Genomic DNA, 18435 nt, shown 5'->3' with positions numbered 1-18435 from the left:
ACCCTTCTGTAGTTCATAAGCGTGGCGAGTGGATTTTCACGGGCGCGTGGGACGCGCGCCTTTCCAGAACCTTGTTACACATCAGCACGCTACCATCTGAGCATAAACATGGAAATGAACTTTTTACTCTCAAATGTTTACTTTCTGTGTCCACACTATCAGCTCCCCATGATGGGGAAAGTCCCTTTTGTCCTGTAACTGGTTTTTACAAACAGAATATAATCATGTGGAGGGAGTGATTCTGTTTATGAAACACAACAGGCGCCCCAAATTCACGCCCTTGTACACGAAAAATACACGTCTGGATAAGAGCCGTGGGAACCCAGACTGAGGCAGTTGCACATTTGAAAATTCCATAATGACATGTGGCCACGGCCATGCACTGATCCATGTCTGCCCTTCCATTTCAGCTGTCACCTTGAGAGTGGAAGAGTCCACCTCAGCCATTGGCAATTTGAGAGACTTTCACATGGAGTCCTCCGAGATGGGAAATCTGAAATGCTGCGGACAGACAGGTTCCTCTAAGAGGAGAGGGACTCTCCCCCAACCCTATGGGTCTAGGCAGGCATGAGGAGTTTGTAGAAACTGAGACTTGGTGAGGAAGGATGTGAGCAGGAAGGTGCCCGCTCTGTGCAGGGGCAGCCCCTGCCCCTTCTTAGGCAGGCCTGAGTTCACCCTGACCACATTGCTATGGAAAGTATGGTCAGTGAGACAGTGGGGGTCACTCTCTCCACTCATTCATCCACTGAAGCACCTGCCAGATGCCCCCATCCCCAGTTCATTCCATTCATGTTCATCCAGGCTGTGTCAGTGGAAGGGAAGTTCATTCCTGGCCTAGCCATCCTGTGGCTGTTGGTTTGACTATCTTGCCTCCTGAGCCAGCTTAGGAGCCAGGCTGCCCATGGGCACTTGGAGTAGTCAACTGGCCAGGAAGGCTCAGCATGAGGCCGCCCACAGTGTGAAGATGCTGGGGGAGGAGCGCACACCATAGAGCTTGACCTTCACTGAGGCTGGGCTAGGAGGAAACTGTCATATGTTGGGTCAGGGATGAAAACCTAGAGGAGGGAGGCTGTGATACAATTTGAGGTTCTCTGTGATCAGCCACATCTTCCAAGATGTTACAGGTTTGAGACACAGACAAGCTGCCCAGGTAAGTGCCAAAAGCAGGATAGGATCACCCCAGGTAAGGAATGAAGTGAGTCTCTATCTTTCACTTTCCTGAAGCCATGCAAGCTCCCTGTCTGCGTCCAACCTCGGCCAAGAGTCTGGCTTGTTCTGTGGGACATTTAATGAGTGAATACTTTAGCGTGCTGAGAAGGAACCAGTCTACATAAGGCTTTACCTGAACACAATCATTTTGAGCCTTAAAGCATAACAAAGACCCTATTCATGTTTGACCCTCTCAGAACTGGGCACACCAAGACATAGAGAGGTCTATAGAACATGCCGGTACCTAGAGCTCCTCAGTAGGATTTGAACCCAGCAGGGGAGGCTCCAGGCGCTGTGCTCTTGCTCACTAGGATATGCTAGCTCTCTCTATGACCTCATAGAAGAGCACATGTTTGCCCACACATCAGGCTGTTGGGCTCTAAGTGCAACCCAAACTTCAAGCTCTTCCCAGAGCCCAACTCAGGTTCAGGTGCTTCCCGTGGAGTTGCTCAAACAGTGTTTCAAAGTTTGAACCATGAATAAACTAGGAAGAATTCCCCTAGGAATTCTGCCAGCCAGACATCACCAGTGCTCTTTCTTGTAATGCACTTGAAAGCACGTTGCATCCAGGATCTGACAGTGGTACCTGAAAACTCAGCACAGGGAATTCTATTGCTGGACCAACGGAGTGGGTCAGAAATGTCCACAGCTGGCCACAGCATTCTGTGCAGCTGGAAAATTCATCAGTGGAAGGTACTGTGGAAAACCAGTTCAGCTCATTCAGTCATCATGATTCTGGTTGGTTCAGCGTCTCATATTTAAGGCAAAACTCTAACACTGTTATGCTGTGGTCGTCTTTGAGTTCATCTGTGCAATTTGAAATTATCAAGGGAATCGTGAGTCTTACAACTAGAGTAGAAGGATAAAGCTGGGACAGTTTGCACAGAAAGCCCCATCTCAATCTAACGCTCCCCATGCAGGCGAGTGTGAAACATCGTCTGAGATGAGCTCTTCTCTGGGCTCAGCCACGCCTTGCAAGATCCCAAGAGAATCAAAAGGCTTCAAGTGCGAATCAATCGGTATGAACCTCTGTATAAATCCTGCCAACAGGATGTCAGCAGCTGTCTCTATCGTCATACATTTGGGAGGTGTGGCCACCAGGATCTGACAGTAGTTCCCGAGGAGTCGGCACCGTCTATCCTGGCCCCATGCAGTGGGTCAGAAAAACCCACAACCGGCCACACAGCTGAGGTCCTCCCAGAACACCATCCATTGAAGGTCCTGTGGGAAGTCAGTGAAGTTCATTCAATCATCATGATTCTAGTGGGTTCAGTGCCCCGTATTGAAGTCAGAACTCTAACACCGTTATGCTTTAGTCTTCTTTCAGTTCATCTGCGCGCATTTAAATGGAAGTCATTGCTATTCCTACAACTAGAGAAGTGACGATGTATTTACAGTGTAAAGGTAGGTACCCTTTAACGAGAAAGCAACATCTCAATCTAATGCTTACAGCAGATAAACCTCTTCCTGAAACAATGTTGCCGTCCCTGACAAAATTAGTCACTGTGTAGAACACTTTGAAATTAACATAAAACTGGAAGAGACAGTACAGAAAGCTCTCAGACCCTTTGTCCACACTTCTTTTCTGAACCCCTTTTTTCAGCGGTGTAGTTCACAGGTAACAGCAATTACACCAGTATTGCTACATTCCTACCAACTGACGTCAGGAGCCTGCTTTGAGGCTCAGCGTGTTGTACCCTCTTTGGGTTGTGACAAACTCCGAATGCCTCTCACTCCCCAGACGAAGGAGCTGCACGTCCCAAACTCTCCCTGTGCTTCCCCTGCCAATCCCCTTACCCGTCTCCAGATGCCCTGGCAACAATGGTCCTGTTCACTGTCTCTACAGTTTCCTTTTCCAGAACTGTCTATGCCTGGAATCATAGAGCAGGCAGCTTTTTTAGAGGGTCTTATCCCACTCAGCGATATTTATTCACGGCCAGCGTCTGACTTTGAGGTCACCCCGTGGCGGCTACCCTCTCTTCCCAGCCTTTCTTGGCAAGGCCTCATGTTGGCTTCAGTTGAGCTTCTTTTCATCTGCCCAGGCCCTTTTAACACCCACCAGTGTCAGCAAGGCCAGGACCAGGGACAGCAGCAGCCTCCTGCCTTGGGGTCCTGGGACTGCACCCCCTCCCCAGTGAAATTTCCCAGGAATCTGTAGCCACCTCCCAGCCAGTTCTGATAGGAATCTGAGAAAGGAGGATGCTCCATGGAAAGAGTCATGGAAACTTCACTCCAACCTTCTGTACTAGAGTGTCATGATTCACTGGAGAGAATGTTCCCAAGAATGTGGAAAGCCTGCCTCCCTTCACCGCCTCTGCCAGCCACGGCTTCTGCGTGGTGGGCACGATGTCCTCTGTAAAATGAGAAAACGGGCTTCTTCAGAGACTGAGCATCAGGTAAGCACGTGGCCCTCTTCCTAGGAGGAAGACACGATAGGTCGTGCATTGCAAGGCTGGAAAAGATTTACTCAGTGTCATGACCAAAAGAAACTTCACCCAATTCCCCGCCTAACCTCGTGGGTGATACAGGTTTCTGCTGCCGTTCAAGGTCCTTTGGAAGAAAACAGGATTCTTGCTTAAGAAAATATAGATGAGAAATGAGGCATATGACGGGTTGCGGAACATGTGGATTATAAACACCACGTGAAATGCTTTCGATTTCATAGAATTCCGTGACCCTGCAATTGAGCTCTTCATATTGTTTTTCCACAAAACAAAAAGATGAGACTCACCATTAGAAAAGAGTCACTTTTTCTCCAGAAACAGGCTTCTCATAAGAAGATTGCCCTGGACGTTTCTCACTCTCTAGAACACAGCGGCCCAGTGGTGCTTGAGAGAAAACCCAGGGTGAGGAATTCAATGCTAAAAGGAGCGACTACAAGACCAAGGGCTGAGGAACCCAGAGGCGGCCGCTCAGTGGACTCACGGGAGAAGGCAGGGCTGGGGCCCCAGGCTGGACCTTGAGAGGGAGAAGATATAGAGGGGGAGAAGGAAGTCCCAAGAGCACCCGGGCGCGGAGAGAACGAGGATGGGGGAGGATGGCTTCCAGGGTTTTAATGTCAGGAGGCTCATTATGTCATCATCCCCAGAGTCCAGCGATTTTCCTGCTCCTTCTGAGTGGGAAAGAGCAGGGTGGACTGTCCTGGCTGCAGTGAGCCCCGCATGGACACCTCTGCCTTTTCTCAAGAGACGGGTTCCTTCCTGATGAATCTCTGAGACAGGAGCTGGGGACTGGGGTCTTCATCAGGTTGTGACAACGCAGACCTTTCCCATCCTGGAAGCTGGCCACAGACAGAGCAGGAATCCCATTTCCGATATTCTGAGCCAGACTGGCGGGGGACATAGTTCAGCAGGGATAGACTCAAGGTGAGGCCTGACACAGAGAGGCGCCCAGGCCTGATCCTTGTGGGGCTGGGCAGAAACCAGTTTCCATCTTCCACGTGCTTCTGGAAGTTTCCTGTCAAGCGTGCTTCTGTAGACGGCACTAGCCAAAGGTGGCCTGGCTCAGAAATGTGTTGAAACTGAAGGTAGTGTGGACCCCGGCCAGGGAAGCTGCCCGGCAAAAGTGAGGGCACCAGCTCCGGTGCCAGGCGAGCTCAGCAAAGTGCGGGAGGCCGATCCCTGAGCCAGCCTTCCTTGCTCCTCCGTTTCACGGCACAGAGGACATGGGTTTGAGAGTTTCTCCAAAAGGATCTCGGCGTTCTCAGGCCCAACCTCTGAGTCCTCCCCGTCCTGGGGAGCCGCATTCTGGCCACAGATTTTCAGTGCAAGGGCAGGAACTGTGACCTCGGCATCCCCTCTCCTCACAGCCCTCAGCCCTGGGCAGCCTGTCTTAGGCCCCATGAGGCTCTCATGAACGCAGCCCTGGGCTGGGCTCTAGCTCCAGTGGGCAAAAGTTCCCTCCTCACCCTGTCCCACCTGTTGGACCCTCCCACTGGGCGAGGTGTCTTCCCAGAGTTCCAATCAAGTCAGGGGTGGTGAGGGGGGGCTCCTGCAGACAGAGCTCTCCCTGTTCATGGGCTCCCTCTGCTCTGATCCTGTCTAGACAGAGTCGGTTTCATCCTTCTGAGTGCAAGCGCACCGCCTACACCATGGGGTCCCTCTGGGCCAAGGCACTGTCCTCACTGTTAAGTCCCCACAACTCACAGTGTCTGGCCCTTCTGCAGGTCCTAACCATATGCAATTTTCTTTCAAAAGCCCTCAGAAATCACACACGAATGATTGCATCAGAGCATCCAACAACTCTGCAAGGAAACACGCAGGAAGGGAGTCACGTCTTCCTCATCTGTGTATCTCTAGAGCTGCACCATCCAGCATGGGAGTCCCGGCCTGGCGGTGCTGTGTATAACCAGTTCATTCGTGAGGGCAGTTCATCCAAATAGAATGAGACATTCCACTCCCCAGTCACACTGGCCACATTTCCCGCGCCCCACAGACTTGGTGCCACCTGCCACCACATTCAAGAGAGAGCAAGATAATTTGCATCCACACAACGCACCGTTGGGACTCTGCTCGGAGCATGGCACGGGGACTGTGCATTGAACTCATCTAACTACGAAACCCGTGCATCAGAGCTGGAATTTCAGGTGAATGAGAATGGAAATGAGAGCTCTAATGACCTAGTGGAAACGGGGAAGTGGGAAGACGAAGGGGTCCCCTCTCCTGAGGTTTGCATGTGTCAACAGCGTCTTGTTGGAGATTCCAGACTCCACAGAAGCAAAGGAGGGTTGAACAGCCCAAGAGACAGCAGGGCAGTCCTGGGCGGTCCAGGGCGGCTGGAGGAGGAGGATGGATGAGCCTTTCTCTGGAGTCTTTGTCTTCTCACTTTCTTTTCTCTAGAGACTCCATGGTCAACAGAAGACATTACACAAGCAGTGAAGAAGGTGACACTCCGGGTTTGGAACAACCCAAGGGGGGACCCGATAGAAGAGGGTGCCTGCAGCAGTCGGGGTCGGCCTGCAGCTTCAGAGACTAAGCAAATGGGACATGAAATCAGAAAGAGAAAGGAGGTGTGTATGGAAGGCGGCTTTGTCCTTGTCTCTCCTGACCCAGCAGGGAGAGGTTGGATCCTCTGGTCTTTGAGTGTGCAGTGTCTGTGATCATTTTTTCCCTCTGCGGTATTTAAAACAATCTTTCCCAGCAAACCACTTCTTCCCTGCCTTTGCCTCAGCCAATCTTCAAAGCCTTTGGTGATGTGTGCAGCACCTCTTGGGAAATGTACACAGCAGATTTTGTCCCAGGTTTTGGGCAGCGACCAGCAGGGGATGCAAACCGGGTGCCCAACTCTCTCGCAGGCACCACGGGATCCGGGAACCAAACCTCCTCTAGCCAGTGCAGGCGGGGTGAGAAGCCGGCCCTCCCCCTCCTTGCTTTCAGGACCCTGGCCGCTGCTTCCTGGTCTGCCTCACTGTCTGTTCCTGGTGGAAAGGCTGTTTGTTCCCTGGGCTGGACGAGGTAAGGAATCCTCCCCTGGGATCACCGCAAATGTCCTGCATCCTGGAGACGCAACAGGAAACACAGCCCTCAGCACGTTTCAGTCCCCAGGTGTCACCCAAATGCCACATCCTGGGATGAGGAACAAAAGCTGAATTTACTTTGATTTGAGAGGCCCCAGTCCAGCTGCCCCTGGAGACCTTCCCCATTTGAGAGGATGTGTGAAGGGAGCTGGGCTTCCTGCCCATGCTGAGTATCACAGTCTCAGTGACTTCATCCCTGGAATCCTCCAGGCCCGGGACAGAGTCCCTGGCAGCAGGGAAAGGGCTCTCTGCACTCTCACGCCCACTGCCCTGACCAGACAGCACTGCCCTGCTGCCCACACTCCAGCCTCTTCTCTGTCTTCTGCCCTGCCGGGCACCAGGTTCCCACCCCATTCTCCCACCCGCAGCTTGGTGCAAACCCTGACCCGTCCCCTCTCTGTATGTAGCCAGATCCTGCCTGTTATCGAGTCCCTGGCTGCCTCACTTGCAGACTAAGGTTATTTCCACAAGTTACATGACCTCAAACTCATGTTTATCCTCTCATGGGCTCTGGAACTGCCATGAAGATCCAATGTCTCTGAAGGCCCCCAAAGTTATACCAAAAGTAGAAACCTCACTTGGCATAGTGAGTCTGATGTAATCCTCTCCCATAGGACCCCACATAACTGCAGGATGGCGGGAGGGGAGCCCTGGGCTGCTCAGTTCGGTCAACTGATCAATTAATTGGAGGTGGTGGCAGTATGCCCACGGTGACTGCATCAGGGGTTGGAGGACGATAGGAATGGTGGAAGGTGAGGAGGGGACAGGAAATGGGTGTTATCATGGAGAATGAAACAGGCCCTAAAGTGGGGAGGGCAGAGGGAAGTCCATGTGATGCACAGAACGTTACGGAGACGGTGGCCAACTCTCAGAGACACAGGATGGCCCAGGCGACCCTTCCTGGTCACAGTTATGGAATGTGGTGACTGGAAAAGTGTTGGAGATGGGGACCAAGAGGCCTGGGGCTGGGCTCCATCATCCCAGGAGCAGCAGGAACCTGGTTCCCACCTGCACTCTAACTTCCTCCTTTCTTTCCCAAGGCCACCCCGTTGCGCTTCCTGCCGGAGGACATGCAGCCGGGAATGTGGCAAATTGCAAGGAATCTGAGAGTGGAGGCAGCGGCATGCCTGTCATTCAGTTCCTGTCTCATCTTCCTTTCACCCTCCCTTTCCTTTCCATCCCCCTTTTCTTTGTCTGGAGCTTCTCTTTGGAGCCCCGGGCCATTCCCTCTTGCATATTTTAGGACAGTCCTCCTGAAGGACCTGGTCCCACCCAGGCAGCTGAGGTCCTGGGTCTGCACTGGGGATGAAGCCCCAGCCCTCCTTTCACTGCCTTGGCCCTGTCCTGGGTGCTGACCCCAGGCTGCAGCACTGACTCCTGCTGAGCAGCCCCAAGGGCTCCAGGCAGGGAGCTGGGCTGGGGGAGGAAGGAAAGTCTGGGTCTGTCCTGGACACCCCCTCACAGGGCGTTTTCTGCCCTGGGGGCTCTGGACATGCGCAGTTCTTCTCTTCCAGAAGTCAGGACAGTGTTCCATTCTCCCTGCAGGAGAGGACACAGAGGACACAAAGGTGGAAGAAAAGAGAGGGAGTGAGCATGGAGGGGCCGCACGAAGAGGGGCCGGCAGGACGTGCACACGGCCCAATGCTCCTCGCACTTTCTTACTGCCCTGACCGCTAAATCAGTGCAGTCCATCCCAGAAAACACTGGAGCAGCTTCTCTTAAGGGGAACTCAACAGCCGCAGAGGAGAGAATCCTTTTCAACAATCCACACACCAGATTCCCAAAGGCTACCCAGTTGAACGTCTACATTAATTCGCTTCCGCAAGACATTTAGGGAGACAGACTCATAGGACAGAGCCTCACAAGGAATTCGCTTCCCTGTAACTGATAAACGCTTAAGAGCAGTGAAGGTGAGTTAACCGTGGACGAGGCCTGTGGACAGGCAGCACCCACAGCAGAGAGCAGCAACCAGGCCTCAGTGCCCTGTGGACCTGAGCCGGGGGTCGTCAGGCCATGTCACCTTCCAGGGCCTGAGGGGCTTCTTTCTGGGTCCTGCTCACCCAGACCAGCGAGCCCTCCTCCTCTCTCCCTGTGCCTTCCAGTGACCCTGCGCCCGGGTCTGTGTGGCAGATCCTGTCCCCACACCCAGGCAGGCCCTGATGTGCAGACCCCCCCATGCCCAGAGAAGACCTGCAGCACGACAGGTTTCAGGGAGACGGAGACAGACAGGAGGCTTCCTCGCCTCATTTAGCGGCGGTTAATTTTTCAATATCACAGATATGGGATTGTGTTTAGAAGTTTTTTTTTAACTGTTTATTTTTAATGCAAGTGGCTTTCCTTACAATTAGTCATATTTTATAAATATTTTCTGTATAAAAATAGATAAATCTGTGAAAACAGCTTAAACAGAGAGGCCTTGATGAGCTCCTCTGAGCTCTATGCTTTGTGCTGCGGTCATGTTTCCGACTGTGGAGCCCAGTGCTCCTGAGAAGTTTCTCTCAGCTTCCTGGCCCTGCCCTCAGACTTTCTAATGGAAAGTGCCCAGAGCCTCTGTGGGCTTCCCCAGGCTCTCCCGCTCTACCCCGCCCCTTCCGAGGGTAATTCCCCACTCCTTCTGTGCTAATTAAGTGTAGTCTTGTGCTCTGAACATACGCGGAGTCACTGGTTTCTTTCTGCAAACCTGGCGTTGGGTGTGCTTCTCCTCCCCACACACAGCAGGCTGCCAGGGTGCTGGGGACGTTGTGTATGTTGAACTGGGGGTTGGGGAGACACGTGGCTCTAAAGAAAGAGCAACCAGGCTGTAGCTTCCCATTTGTGCACCACACCATAGGCAGAATAAGCACCCATTTCACAACGAAATAGAGCAGAAAAAGCCTCTTTTGCCACAAAGGCAACTACCGGCACAAGTTAATTTCCTCTAATTTCTACCAAATGTTTAAGGTGGAAACAATGCCAGTCTCCTACATGCTCTTCCAGAGATGAGATGTGGGGACTCATCCAGCTGCCTCATCAGATCAGGAGACACTAGACCCCACCCTAGCAACAGACACTTCAGGGAAGGGGAACGTCAGGCCAAAGGCTCTGGAGAGGATGTGTCCGAATGTGACGGCAATCTTCAGCAGTCTCGATTCTGAGATGCTTGGAAGGAAAGTAAGTGAACTCTCCTGCCGAGGTTTGCATGGGGCTGAGGAGGACAGGACCGCTGGCCGTTTTGCTGCAGCCTGGAGAGTGGTGAGATAGGAGATGCCATCGGGCTCGTGGAATACACATTTGGCAACAGAGTGACGGAGGCCCTGGGTGGTCCTCACAGAGGATCCCGGGGTGGGGTCTTCAGGCTGTAGCGATGAACAGAGCCCTCTAAGAGGAGATGCAGTCTGCCCTGACACGGCAGGGTCTAGGGAGGGAGAAGATTGTGGAGACTGAGTCTTGGTGAAGAGGGACTCGGGCAGGGAGGCGCCTACTGTGTGCTGGAGGAGACACTGCCTCTTTTCAGCCAGGCCTGAGTCTGGGCTGCTGAGACACATGCTCAGATCTCCAGTCCATGAATGAGAGGAAAGCAGGTGCTGGGAGGCTTCACTCACTGAGCCACCGGAGCAGCAGCCCAGGGGCCTCCTCCCAGGTATTCACCTTCACTGGTCATAAGAGTTTGTCAGTTACAGTGAAGCTAATTCTTTGAGAGGTTCTGGTCCCATGGGTGTGGCTGGCTCGGGAATCCTGAGCTCTGAGCCAGTGAGGGGTCAAGCAGGCCACTAGTCATTCAGGGTGGTCGCCGGAGCACCGGAAACCTCACCTTGAGGCGGCTCCTGGTGTGAAGGTGCTGGGGCAGGAGGGGCGTGGTTTGGACCCTGATCCTTCTCTTTGTTTGAGGTCACCTTGGTCAGATTTTCGGTCAAGGATTAAAACAGAAGCAGGAGCCTGGGTCAGGGACCACCCACGAGAGGAGCTCTCCTCAAAGCATTCCTGGAACACGAGGATTTGGGATATGGGTGAGGGAAGACCTGGTTCCGGCGCCCAGGGCGTGATCGAGAGGCCTCTGGGCTTCAGGGATCTCCTTCTCCAGGGACCTAACTACATCCCTGGCTCTGCCACAGCCCTCCTCAGTATTGTGACTCTGGGGAAGTCACTTAGGCTTCTCAGTTTTAGTGTCCTCAGCTGTAAACTGTGGGTCCCAGCCCTGCTCTGCCCACTTCACGGGGCCCCTGTGAGGGTCAGAGGGATGGCGGCAGCTGCTCTCGAGGAGCTGGAAGGCATCTTGCCCATGTAAAGCCTGGAAAGTGACTCATGACTCTGGTGGCATCTCTGCAGGAACCACTGCTGCTTGTCTCTCATTCCCCAGACATTTCGGATCTGAGCATGACTACAGCCCTAATGAAGTGGCAGTTATTTGGATTCTGGCTTCATCTGGGTCTGCCTCTAGGTCGCATCTGAGCTCAGGCCATCAGGCACCTGCCCCTTGGTCTCGGTCAGTGAGCTCAGCTGCCTTCTGAATTGTCTCATTAGAGGAAAGTTCCCAGGATCAGCCCGGTGTTGATATAAAGAGCTCACAGCACCCCAGCACCTGTCCTCCTAAGCCCAGCTATGACTCGGTGGCTCCCCTAGGCAGCTGCTGGGCACGAGTGTCACCTGGGAAAGATGAACACCTGCCCGTGGTCGCCTGCCCGCACCGTCTCCACAGGGGGCGCTACTTTCAATGTATTTTTCCCAAGCTCATGGCTTGTGGCTACAACAAGAAGACATCACGAAAGATTCAAATTTAGAATACACCAGAAAGGTGATCCGGGCTCAACAAAACCTCCTGGCCATTCCCAGAGCATCCCATTCGGCATCTGGCAACAGCATGGAGCCTCGGACGTCACCCTTGCCAGCTCCTCCACTAAGGGCGTCATGGACCTGAAGCCATCAGGAGATTGGGGTCTTTATTGTGGTTTGCGCAGCCGGGCCTGAGTCTTGGTGAGGAAGGACAGGAGCAGGAAGGTGCCCAGTCAGAGCTGGGGCAGCCACTGTTTCTTCTCAGCCAGGCCTCAGTCCAGTCCGCTGGGGCAGCTGCTCTGATCAACAGGCACTGAGATCCTGGCATCTTGCAGGCTTCAGGGGCAGCTGCTCTGATCAACAGGCACTGAGATCCTGGCATCTTGCAGGCTTCAGTCCTCGAGCTGCCCAAGCATCAGCCCAGCAGGCCAAGTTTTCAATCAAAGAATCTGAACTGCCCAGGAGGCCGGTTTGGTCAATTGAAGGTGAATCTGATTTGCATTCCAACGGCTGCGTGGGCAGCTGGTGGGGGACGTCCCGCATTCCGAGTTGGTTCGGAGTCAAGGAGGCTACTGGTCATTCAGGGCAGTCACCCTACCCCACGGGAGTGTCTTCACAGGGCAGCCACAGAGTCACCGTGGGGGCAGACAGACACAAATGTGGACCCCATGCCTTCAGGAGGGCTTCATTTGGGGAACGTCATGGCATTTTGGGTCAGGGATTGAAATGTAAACCCGGGAGTTGAGTCGGGATTTGGGCCCTTCTCTTGGGCCAAGCGCCTCCTCCAGGCATCAGTGTCTCCCTGCAGCAGCTGTGGGGTTGGGGCTTTGGACGAGGAGTGAAGAGGGTCCTTGGTTCAGTGTCCAGGGCGGGATCTAACGGTCTTGATGCAGGTGAGCTCGAGAACTGGCTCTGCTCAAGAGACAAGAGGGAGCCAACAGTGAATGAAGGCATGTCTTGGTGAACAAGTGTCGCCCAAAATGGCTGCTCCACAGAGAACAGGGCTGTCCAGAGGCGTGAAGCACCAGTGGAGGGATGGCTGGCTGAATTTATACCTACTCCTAATTATATGCTAATTAAGGGGTGGGCTATTCATGACTTTCTGGAAAAGGGGCAGGAGTTCCCAAAACGGTGGAAGGTAACATCCAGGGCGTGACCTTAGCACTGGTAACATTTCATAGCCCTCCGGGGAGTGCCTCAAGGGAATGCATTAGAATTCCTAGCCCTAGCTGGTTCCCTTGGCTTCTTCACTACATCTTGTTTTGATCAGCAGGGCCTGTGTGACAGGTGCTTGGAAAGTGAGTCCTGCTCGTCTCCTGCCTGAGCCGTGGCATCCAGCAGTGCCTCTCAGTTTGGATTGGAAATATTCTTATATCTAAAATTGTGCAATACAATGTTTGAATATTTCATTTACCTGTGATTGACTGTGCTTTTTAAAGTTGTTCAATTCATCTTCACAATAAAAGAAAAAGTGATTTTGAAATCAAATGTGTATTTTGGGATATGTAGACTTTGTCAAAGAGAATTTTCAAAAGGGCTTTGACTTCATGGAGAACCAGGTTGCAAATATCCAGGGATTCCAAGATACTACATAAAGCATCTAGCGATAGAAATACTTAAAATACGGATGTGAAATTTCCCCAAGTTGCCAAATATCCCTCTGCAGCTGTGAACAAGATGTGGCTAGTTTTGTCTTTTGGTTTCCCTGAAGACAAATCCAAAGGTAGATAGCACAGAAGGGTGTGTGCGTGTACGTGTGCATATGTGTGTGTGTGTGTGTCGGGGTGGAGGAGGGAGGGCAAGGTGCGAGATTCTCATGCACCTCATGGTGTAGCCTCGTGTCATGGATGAAAGCCTGAGCCTCACAACTGCATCACGGCCGCTTTGTGTAGACCCTGCCCTGAGTGACTAAGGACCGTGCAAATCCTGCAGCTGCTGCATTGAGCACAGGTTGCTGACTGAGAAAAATCTCCAGGGCTCTGCTTGTCTTCATAAACGTGCCTTTTCTAGACATCTCACATAAATGGCATCGTGTAATACACCGTCTTGGAGCCCTTCCTTCACTTAGCATAATGTGCGAGATTCCCTCATCACCTAGCGTGCATCTGGAGGGATTGTCTTTTCTCCTTTTGATTGCTGAGTAGTTCTCCACAGCATAGATGCACCACATTTTGTTTACCCATTCACCAGCTGATGGACACTTGAGTTGTTTCTGTTTGTTGGCTATTATGAATAATCGTTCTGAGATTTATGAACAAGTCTTTTGTGAACATATGTTTTTATTTCTTCTGGGAGAATTTCCAGGGGTACAATTGCTAGAGTCAATAAAAAGTTTATGTTCCACTTTGTAAACAGCTGGTGAAATGATTGACATACTTAGTATTATTCCCAACGAGAACGAGGACACACCCAAGACAAGCCGGATCACCTCCTCAGTCCTCATCTAGGAGAGGAGAAGAAAGCAGCGAAAGTGTTCACGTACAGGTTTTGTGAGAAGCCGAGTTTTGGGTTTCCTCGGTAAAATAGCCCAGGGGTGGGAGTGCAGGGTCACAGGGTGCCTGCCTGCCCTGACTGCCACCCCAGCAGAACCTGAGTAGTCCCTGCACTTCTGTTAGCCACACTCTCCTCCGGGGTTCCCAGGGTAAGGGCAAAAGGACAGACAAGCACGGATCCCAAAGCTGTCACCTCCTGCCCCAGCTGCCAGGTCACGAACACTGCTCCCCAGCAGCTCACCCTCTGTGTGCTGGGTCCCCATCCTAGACATGTCCTGACTTTCCAGAGGTTGACATGGGAAAACAGGGGCCACTGCTCTGCCAATAAGTGTGTCTCCCTGGAGCCCAGCACCCTAAACCATCAACAAGAGATGAGAACCTCTAGGCATCCAGGGCTGGGATCCCCAGCATTTGGTCTCCCCTGTTCCTCCCGGGTCATTGGCGTTGGTGCGTCTTCCTCCAGCATCCTTTGCCCCTGGAGGTTGCCAGCAGGTGCCTGCCCGAGCCAGTTCCTTGCAAATGTGTAAGGCATGCCCATTCATCCATCAGAGGTCAAAGATGCACGACCGGGAAAACGCAGGAAACAGCGCATGCTTCACCTATAGCCCAGTTGGCAGCTAGACGCTCAGAGCCCAGCTCTCTAGTTCAAGGATGAAGGCTTACCCCACTGCTCCTAGGGGAAGCTACCTGAAAAAGCTTTGCCCTTTGCCCCTACCTGCTGCCCTGGGGGTTCAGGGCCAGCTTGGCGGGAATCAGCTACTTAGAGCCTTCTCACCGAGCCCCCCAGTTCTTATGGCTGGTGGGTGTCCCAGCTGTGCCTGCACGGGGACTGACAATACCGTGTGACTTGTACAGACATCTCAAGACCATATTCCATCATTCTGCAGACCCTGTTATCCTTCCTGCAGGTCCTGACTTCCATCTGCAAAAGTCATCACCAGAACAGGTGGAGATGTGTGTTCCCAATTCTGAGATGTCCTGCAGCTCAGCCAGTACACTGAGCAAAGTGACTCCGTGGGTCCCAGGACCAGGAAGCCACCCCTTTGGGACCCACAACATCCCAGTGTGCCCAAGAGTCCCTGCCCAGAGAGGATCCTGTTGAGGGCCCTGAGGGAGAGCAAGAACCGGACACCCGAGCAGGACAGGGACGCAGACAATCAGAGAAGGGTCCCTGCTGGCACTGGGAGTGCACAGACCCCATTTAAGCCCTTTAGGGTCAATGGAGGTCTCTCTTTGTTTCTTCAACTGCATGGCACTCTGCAGAGAAAGCTCCCTGGCTACAAGTGAGAAGTGCGATCCAACAAGACATCCCAGCCCTCCTGGATGGGCTCCTGCCCTAACCGCAATGCTAACTACAGCTCATAAGGAGCCTGGGAGGTTTCCCACTGCTAAAGAGGAGGAGAGGGCGAGTTTTACCCAGCTCCCAGCAGCCCTTGGGTCCTCAAAGCAACTGAATGTGGAGGACCCTCGGTCTCCCGCTGCAGCTTCACAACTTTCTAAGAGGAAGACTCAGAGTGAAAAGCAGTGGATACAATATCAGGGCAGAAACTGACCTCCGGGCAGGCTCCCTCCCACCCCTGGAGGTTGCCAGCAGGTGCCTGCCCGAGCCAGTTCCTTGCAAATGTGTAAGGCATGCCCATTCATCCATCAGAGCAAATGAACTTTTTAGTCTGGGCTCTGTAGACTCAAGATTCCTCTGCTGTCACGCAGGGAAAGGGAGCCTTGCTCCATGCCATCACCACCTCTCCCCTGGGGTTCTGAAAACCTGGAGGAGGAGGAGGAGGAGGAGGAGGAGGAGGAGGAGGAGGAGGAGGAAGAGGCCGAAATCCAGTGCATCAACAGTGCCCTTTGGGGTGAGGCCAAGGTCATCTGGGACAGCAGAGCCTCACACTCTTCCCACACTTCGCTCCTGCCTGCATCAGGGCCTGCTTCTCTGCTGCTGCCCCTCAGCCCCCAGCATGGATGCACAGCAGAAGAAACACAGGTCACAGGACTCCCTGGGCCCAGGGTCCCTCCTGGCATCTGCTGCACTGGCCACCTCTGGGAGGAAACACAGCCCACCAGGCCCCTCCTCAGGGAATCTTCTGGCCTCTTCACACTCCCTGCCCTGAGCCTCATTCACCTGGCCAACCCCTGCTCTGTCCTTTTTGTAGGCTCAGTAAGAGCTGAGCTGTTCCCTAGGCCGTCAAATCCATGCACTCCTGCTCTCTGCTGAGCTACAAGCTGAGAAGGACATGGACAGAAGCATGAGAAGCCCAGGCCCTGCCTCTCTCCTGCTCCTGCAGCTGTGCAGCCCCTCCCCATTCACACGGAAGCCCACACGAGGCCCCTCTGAACGGGGAGGACAGAGGCCCTTCCCATCCCCAGGTCTCGGCCCAGCTGTAGCAGCTGCTGGTTCTGCCTCCTGCCCCACTCTCAGCTCCACCAGAATGCAATCCCATTGCCCCACGTGTGTGCATCCTCCATCGAGTCCGCTCAGAGACCCCCTCCCCCTACTCAGCCTAGTTCCTCTCTCTCCCTTGACCTGCCAATTTCTGCATCTGCAGCTGGTTTCAGCCCCTTGGCCAGCACATCCGCAGGTTGGCTCTCCAGGCAGAGACTGACATTGAGGTCACCCCCATGGACACCAATCCCCTCCCCAGCTCTCCTTGTGGGGCCTCCTCCTAGCTCCATGACGCTAACAGCTTCGTACACACAGGTTTTAAAGCTCCATTCGAACTTTGAAATTTCACATCACGAATAGAAGTTCAGACCCTTCTGTAGTTCATAAGCGTGGCGAGTGGATTTTCACGGGCGCGTGGGACGCGCGCCTTCCCAGAACATTGTTACACATCAGCACGCTACCATCTGAGCATAAACATGGAAATGAACTTTTTACTCTCAAATGTTTACTTTCTGTGTCCACACTATCAGCTCCCCATGATGGGGAAAGTCCCTTTTGTCCTGTAACTGGTTTTTACAAACAGAATATAATCATGTGGAGGGAGTGATTCTGTTTATGAAACACAACAGGCGCCCCAAATTCACGCCCTTGTACACGAAAAATACACGTCTGGATAAGAGCCGTGGGAACGCAGACTGAGGCAGTTGCACATTTGAAAATTCCATAATGACATGTGGCCACGGCCATGCACTGATCCATGTCTGCCCTTCCATTTCAGCTGTCACCTTGAGAGTGGAAGAGTCCACCTCAGCCATTGGCAATTTGAGAGACTTTCACATGGAGTCCTCCGAGATGGGAAATCTGAAATGCTGCGGACAGACAGGTTCCTCTAAGAGGAGAGGGACTCTCCCCCAACCCTATGGGTCTAGGCAGGCATGAGGAGTTTGTAGAAACTGAGACTTGGTGAGGAAGAATGTGAGCAGGAAGGTGCCCGCTCTGTGCAGGGGCAGCCCCTGCCCCTTCTTAGGCAGGCCTGAGTTCACCCTGACCACATTGCTATGGAAAGTATGGTCAGTGAGACAGTGGGGGTCACTCTCTCCACTCATTCATCCACTGAAGCACCTGCCAGATGCCCCCATCCCCAGTTCATTCCATTCATGTTCATCCAGGCTGTGTCAGTGGAAGGGAAGTTCATTCCTGGCCTAGCCATCCTGTGGCTGTTGGTTTGACTATCTTGCCTCCTGAGCCAGCTTAGGAGCCAGGCTGCCCATGGGCACTTGGAGTAGTCAACTGGCCAGGAAGGCTCAGCATGAGGCCGCCCACAGTGTGAAGATGCTGGGGGAGGAGCGCACACCATAGAGCTTGACCTTCACTGAGGCTGGGCTAGGAGGAAACTGTCATATGTTGGGTCAGGGATGAAAACCTAGAGGAGGGAGGCTGTGATACAATTTGAGGTTCTCTGTGATCAGCCACATCTTCCAAGATGTTACAGGTTTGAGACACAGACAAGCTGCCCAGGTAAGTGCCAAAAGCAGGATAGGATCACCCCAGGTAAGGAATGAAGTGAGTCTCTATCTTTCACTTTCCTGAAGCCATGCAAGCTCCCTGTCTGCGTCCAACCTCGGCCAAGAGTCTGGCTTGTTCTGTGGGACATTTAATGAGTGAATACTTTAGCGTGCTGAGAAGGAACCAGTCTACATAAGGCTTTACCTGAACACAATCATTTTGAGCCTTAAAGCATAACAAAGACCCTATTCATGTTTGACCCTCTCAGAACTGGGCACACCAAGACATAGAGAGGTCTATAGAACATGCCGGTACCTAGAGCTCCTCAGTAGGATTTGAACCCAGCAGGGGAGGCTCCAGGCGCTGTGCTCTTGCTCACTAGGATATGCTAGCTCTCTCTATGACCTCATAGAAGAGCACATGTTTGCCCACACATCAGGCTGTTGGGCTCTAAGTGCAACCCAAACTTCAAGCTCTTCCCAGAGCCCAACTCAGGTTCAGGTGCTTCCCGTGGAGTTGCTCAAACAGTGTTTCAAAGTTTGAACCATGAATAAACTAGGAAGAATTCCCCTAGGAATTCT

At 52.9% G+C, this 18435-nt stretch overlaps 1 long non-coding RNA gene and 2 other non-coding genes across 3 annotated transcripts; all 3 read left to right on the top strand.

Moving 5' to 3' along the window:
• LOC118144722 (small nucleolar RNA U13) lies at positions 1-102 on the top strand. Its single transcript, XR_004729464.3, has one exon. It is a non-coding gene; the product is annotated as a small nucleolar RNA U13 (small nucleolar RNA).
• Positions 103-1568: 1466 nt separating this feature from the next.
• On the top strand, positions 1569-11173 carry LOC128928634 (uncharacterized). Its single transcript, XR_013522412.1, has 3 exons — positions 1569-2613; positions 5406-5794; positions 6048-11173. It is a non-coding gene; the product is annotated as an uncharacterized LOC128928634 (long non-coding RNA).
• A 5543-nt stretch (positions 11174-16716) lies between these two features.
• On the top strand, positions 16717-16818 carry LOC144577904 (small nucleolar RNA U13). The gene has a single exon (XR_013522765.1). It is a non-coding gene; the product is annotated as a small nucleolar RNA U13 (small nucleolar RNA).
• Positions 16819-18435: the final 1617 nt, after the last annotated feature.

This window comes from Callithrix jacchus, chromosome 9, assembly GCF_049354715.1.
Source record: "Callithrix jacchus isolate 240 chromosome 9, calJac240_pri, whole genome shotgun sequence".
NCBI lineage: Eukaryota > Metazoa > Chordata > Mammalia > Primates > Cebidae > Callithrix > Callithrix jacchus.
Note: the sequence above shows the minus strand (reverse complement) of the source record. Positions and strands in the feature narration are given on the sequence as shown.